This window comes from Nanorana parkeri, unplaced genomic scaffold (assembly GCF_000935625.1).
Source record: "Nanorana parkeri isolate BGI_ZX_2015 unplaced genomic scaffold, ASM93562v1 scaffold613, whole genome shotgun sequence".
Lineage (NCBI taxonomy): Eukaryota > Metazoa > Chordata > Amphibia > Anura > Dicroglossidae > Nanorana > Nanorana parkeri.
Window position 1 is genome coordinate 933,560 of NW_017306881.1, and position 6,000 is coordinate 939,559.

At 42.2% G+C, this 6,000-nt stretch overlaps 1 protein-coding gene across 1 annotated transcript in view; it reads left to right on the forward strand.

Annotated features, from left to right (window-relative positions):
- LOC108792205 (calcium/calmodulin-dependent protein kinase type II delta chain-like) overlaps positions 1 to 6,000 on the forward strand; it is a gene marked incomplete at its 3' end in the record, with an annotated part of 97,992 nt that overhangs the window by 61,541 nt on the left and 30,451 nt on the right. The gene's annotated exons all lie outside the window — the stretch shown is intronic.

The following is a 6,000-nucleotide window of genomic DNA, read 5'->3' on the forward strand; positions in this document are numbered from 1 at the left end:
AATTTGTATTTAGGCCTAATATGGTCATACATGGCTGGATCCTATCCTATTAATGTGTAGAATAAACTCTAGACATGTAAATTTCATTTAGTTCACAATGGATATTTGTATGAATTTTGTTATATTCAGACATTCGATGCATATGAATTTCCGAATTTGAACACGTCCAAAAGCGAACAAATCCAAATGTACATTTAACGAAAATTCAGATCCTTCCGAATTTCGTTCAAAATGAAACTAAATCGGACATGTGACGTTGTTTGGGCAAGCAGATATTTATTTTTGGCTGTTGGGGTATGCATTGCAGGCACGGTCATGTGACTTCCTGTTGTGGTTCTTTCCAAAATGAAAATCCGAATCGATCCAAAACAATTTTTTTTTTGTGGGGTTACATTTCTAATCATTTTAATCTCTTCGGCCGCTGGAGCCCTTTGGTTCACTCGAACTGAAGGGCTGCTGTAAAGGCTATTCACAGTAGACCATACAGCGGCCGAGCGGCTCAGCCGAGCCAAAGGCATATGCTTTGGCTCGACTGAGCCGAAGTGACAGCGGCCTGCTGAAAGGCCGGCCGTTCGCCCCGCAAATGACAGCTGGGTGGAGCCAGCTGTGTTCTCGCAGCTCGCTCTGCCCAGTTGTAATGACAGATCAGCGTCCCCAAATGACCATTTGGGGACGCTGATCTGTCATTAAGAAATAACAACTCGGCGGAGTCGTCCGTGATGTCATAGCCGGCGCTGCCCAATTGTTATTTATTGGCTGGGACCTGCTAGGAGACTCTAGCGGGTGCCGGCCAATAGGACACAGTCACCGCTAGCTCCCCTCAATTTTGTTTTTTCTTTTCTTTAAAATATCTTAATTTTTTTTAAATGTTACAATTTGTTTACATTTTTTTAATATTTTTTCAACTTTTTTTTTCTGTCACTCTTTTCACTGATCTTCTATTCTGCTCGGTACCTCTGAGGTAATGTCGAGCGGCATTCTGCTATTCACTCACTGCCGTTTGGCCACTACGAGAATAGGGGTGAACGGCAGAGTGAGCTCCCGGTGCTTCGGCTCAGCTGATCCAGATGTTGGATCGGCTGAGTCAAAGTTCCTCTGCGTACGGCGGAAATCAGCCATACTGAGCCGTAGTGAATAGCTGAACGTCGTTCGGCTCTGTTCCCTTTTGGCTCGGTTTTTCACTCGGCTGTCTGAAAGATTACAACTTCTGCTGTGCTCTCTTTAGTAAAGCCATAGTGCTCTGGGACTCCTTTACGTGTGTTGATGTGTTATGTAATAAATGTCTGTTTGTTAAATAAACATTTTGTGTGTGTATATGTATATATGTATGTATGTATGTGTATGTATATATATATATATATTTTTAGTACATATAATAATAAATACATATGTATATTTACCTTGCATTTGTGCTCGCAACCTTTGCTTTTGTTTACATTCTAGCGCTGTCTCTGGCTTCGGGTCCCATAGAACCCTATGTGAATCTACTGCACTGGCGTGGCTGGGGTATAAAGGCATGGCACCAGATTGTAAACAGAGAGCGAAGGTCGCGGGCACTAGCATAGTGGAGGAGAAAAAGTGCACTGATCCTTTTAAAATGTAGATCATTTAAAAATTTTAAATAATTAAAAAAAATACTTCTGGCTGTTTAGGGCAGGTTGGGTATTTAAAAAAAAATTTGACCCAAAACAATTATAACTTCCCTTTAATTGTATAGAGCAGCATCAATAAAGCAATGTATATTCCAAGCATCTGCCTTTTATACAGTCTCAGTGTCTGACTAACTCACACACCAGGTGAGGTAAAGATAGCTGTGATGAGCCTGGTTATCACTTTACCTATATTTAGAGTATGTAAAACTGTGTGTAAACACGTACATGTTCAGTTTTCCTCTCTCGTGTTCATGTTTTTTGAATGCCTTTCTCACAATAGCTATGTTTTTCTGTCATTTGGACTGCCAATGTTTCTGGCTATTAGACAATCGGACAATGTGAGTATTTGGCTACATCATTAGAAGATTCTGGCTGTAAACCCACAGCTCAGCCATTATAGATGCCAATTTACACTGGCCTACAGCACTTGGTGTAGATGCCATCTGCACTATCATCTTTAGAAGCTCCATTCCACATAGAGGTATAAGCTGTATGTTACATGTGGTGAAAGAACACCGCACCCCATTGCCAGCTATGTCGGGAAAAGCCTAGCATCTTTTTTTACAGATACATCAAGTCAACATTTTATTCATCGAGTCAGTGATATTGACATGTCGTATAAAAGGGAACACATTTAAAAGTGTACAAAATTGCTTTGTTCTCAGATAAGATAAAAATCTAGGAAAAAAGTAACAAATGTAAAGTAAAATATACCATATATTTCAAGCTTTTCAATTTGTTTGAATGACCTTTACTTAGAAACCTTTTTTTTGTGAAACACTAAGGAGTGCAATAATTTGTTTTATTTCTTCACAATTAATCATAAATCATTCAATCAGAACTCTAGGAAAAATGTTTCTTAACCCTTGCAGTGGGGCTACCCCTACACTGCAAAGGTTAAGTGCTATTTTTTTTTAACAGAGTTATATTCCCCTTGAACCTATGAGCTGGCCTGCTTAGACTTCCTCCCCCTTCCCCTGCATAGGTCTGAGGTCCTGTGAGTCATCATGTTTTATACACAGTGTAAAAGACTTGAGGACATCGAGAGACATACCATTGCTGCAGTGGAGTAGGAGACAGGCGGAAGGGACCAGTCCAAGAGCAAGCTGTCTCCGAGGATCGGGTGAGTATAACGTTGTTATTTTTGAACCTAGACAAAAACGAGCATTTAACACTTGCGGTACAGGGGGACACCCCACTGCAAGGGTTAAGAAAAAAAATCCCCAGAGTTCCGCTTTAATAAGCAATAAATAGGCCTTACTGTGCAGCCTCTGTGACTGCAGGCACTCTGCGACTGCAGGAAATTCACTATGCAATTTCACAAGGGACACAGTAAAGTTGTGGCTCAGCACTCCCACTCCTCCTGAGCTCCTGCTCTGTACTTACGTTAGGGATTAGAATAGTTGCAGGCGGAATCACTGCTGGCAGGTGGAGCTGGGATTTTGAAATGTAAGTAAGTGTTTAGTGCAGTGAACATTGAGGATAAACTACCCCACAGTACCTGCAGCTACATCAAGTGTTTGCTTTAAATCTTATTTACTGGTAGTCAAAAAACTGTCCATTGCCTGTTCATCGTTTTTACTCAACCCTTTCCCTACCACGGACATAAGGCATATACTGTCACGCACACATATGTGATTAGATGTGATGAGATGGAAAGTGGGACAAACTTTAGCACAAAGTGGGTAGGCAAAGGACACCCCCTGCCATGCCTCCAGTTACCTGGATCATGAAGAATTAATAAGCACATAATGAATGATTGGCTTAACCCACAGGTGCTTTATTGATCACTATTTTTCCCTAATACTGGCTTTTTATTTAATAACGTGAAATAAAAAGGTTTGTGTGAAAGGTTTAGTGTAGCATAAAGCTGGACATACACTGTTATATTTATTTTTTTTGTTCAACCTGCAGACTGAACGAAAAAAAAAATATATCAGATTTCCCCATCCACACTAAACAGCATGGATGGATGACCCTCCCGCTGTGTTCTTTGTATTATGACAGCAGTGGGTGAGCTGCTGTTAGAATATCCCCTGAACAGTGATGGCAGCTGATTAGCTTCCGTCACTGCTCGTCCGAAAATGTTTATCCGGCTCCTTTGATTTTCTGATTGAAGGATGCCAGATAAAACGATGCTGAGTGGGTACCCACTAAACAAATTTGTGCCAGATCATCAGGAACTGTCCGAAATTCATACATTGTATGATCATCTTTACACTTTTGGTTGTTAAGTATGGCATTCATTGTAGAAGTCTACACATCTGTCCAAAAAGAGGGGCAAGTGTGGAGTAAAGAGGGATTTGGTTTCAAAAGAGGCAATGGTGGTTTTCTGCAGCTTCCCCACCAGGAAACAGCCAGAGGAGGTGAAGTTAAGTTAATAAATAAAATTATTATTTTTTGTAGCCCAATTGATGGCATTGCTGTATAAAGTACAGCTGGTATTTCCATATAGCAGGTCCCATTCTGCATTGCAGCAATGCAGAATGGCACCCTCTATAGAGCAGGGCTTCTTAAAGTGTGGGTCGCGCAAGTGAATGGGGGGGTCGCTATCCAAATCCCGGCCAGGGCTGCCATCAGATGGGCATGGAAAGAAATTGTATGTGACGCCTGGGAGGCCCAGGCTCCAAGCAAGATGTTTGTTTTTTTAGTTTAATATGTGCGGTGCAATTACTATGGTCCCCCCCCCCTGCACTTGGTACCTTCCTGACCACGTACGTGCAGGAAGGTTTTTTTCTTTTCAGACGGAGGAGCTTTCATTAACCTGCCAGAAGATGAGCGCAGCTGCTGGAGGGGAGACGTAAGTTTTATCCAGCAGACTCCCAAGGGGGGAGTGAGTTGGGGAGGAGGAGAGATACACACCGAACAACGGGGGGGGCGTGGTTTGGGTTGCCACCTTTACTTCCAGCGAAACCCAAACACTCTAGCGACGTGCGGACATTTTTTGGGGGAGAATGAGTCGCGGCTTATTCATACTATATGTATATATCACAGTTGAGACTATTTTCAGTGGGGGGCCAGTCGCCTCTATTTTAAAGGGGGGGGGGGGGGTAGATGGGATACCGACGCTGAATTACTTGCAGACCAGAGTCTTCCAGCCCCATTGATTGCCATAAAAATGAAAGCTGCGAAGTGGATGGGATTTGTCCTGAGCTTAAAACGAAGATGTTTGTGTTTGAGATGTCCCAGTACACATGGATTGTTTGCAATGTGAAGCTGGGGCTTAGCATTGCTCCAAGACTGCCAATGCAGGTCTGCAGCAGTAAAGGAGTTACATTCATTCACCCTGGGGTCCTGGAAAGTATATGGCAGCTTTATTTCCTGGCACCCAATTCTGTCCTGTCATCTGATTGCAGGGCACAACGCTAAGCCTTCTCAAAGATCGCTTAAGAGAATAATAGTGATTTACCATTGCACAGACAACAAGAATCAACAAGTAGCTGGGGAAGGAGGACAGAGACACTGACTGATGCTAGGAGGGGGGTGGGGGAAGAGAGACACCGATGGGGGCGTATAAGAGAGACACTGACCTATGGGTGGGGATATATTTTTTTTTGGGGGGAGGGGGGGGGGGTACAAAAATAATCTTGCACCAGGACCCTTTCTTCCTTAGGTCCGCCACTGAAAAGAGGGGCAGTCCCTCCAAATGAGAGACAGTTGGGAGGTTTGCCTACAGTTCAGCTGGCCATGATAAGGTTGGAAAACATGGGTTCATACCCATTTAGAAATTGGGAAGGGGGGTTAGTTCTGTTTTTCACACCCTTCTTTCAATAAAAAGCCTCCAGGCACAGGGAAGTATAGTGAAAAATCAATGTACTTCACTTCCTCCAGCTTCAAAACTTTTATGTTTTTTTGTTTCCACTCTTCAGTTAGATTTCATCAGGGTGTGTGGATTTTTTTCACATGATAAATTTTAAACGATTTCCCGTTGTTCCACCCGGGGTATGCTGCACCTTCATTTTGGATAAACAGTTCATCAGTTCATTGCCAAAAAGTCCTTTTTTTCCCCTTAGTTTTTTTTTTCTTGATTTGTTAATAGGTATGTTCCACTTTACCTATTAAAACCATATCAAGTAGAAGAAAATGCTAAGAATGTTTTTCCCTCCATCACACATTTAAGCCACATGCTGATAATGCAATGCCTTCATACAAAATGGCATACTGACAATGTGTTTATCCTCCCTCAATATAGAGAGCGTTTGCAACTTCCCTGACTAAATGCTACATTTGCAGTAAGGAGAAAGCTAACATGTCTATTTTCTGGGTTGCACAAACTGTTCCTCATTGAATCCCCGCTGTGAGCTTAACTTTAAATGTGGCATATATATATATATATATAGATATATAT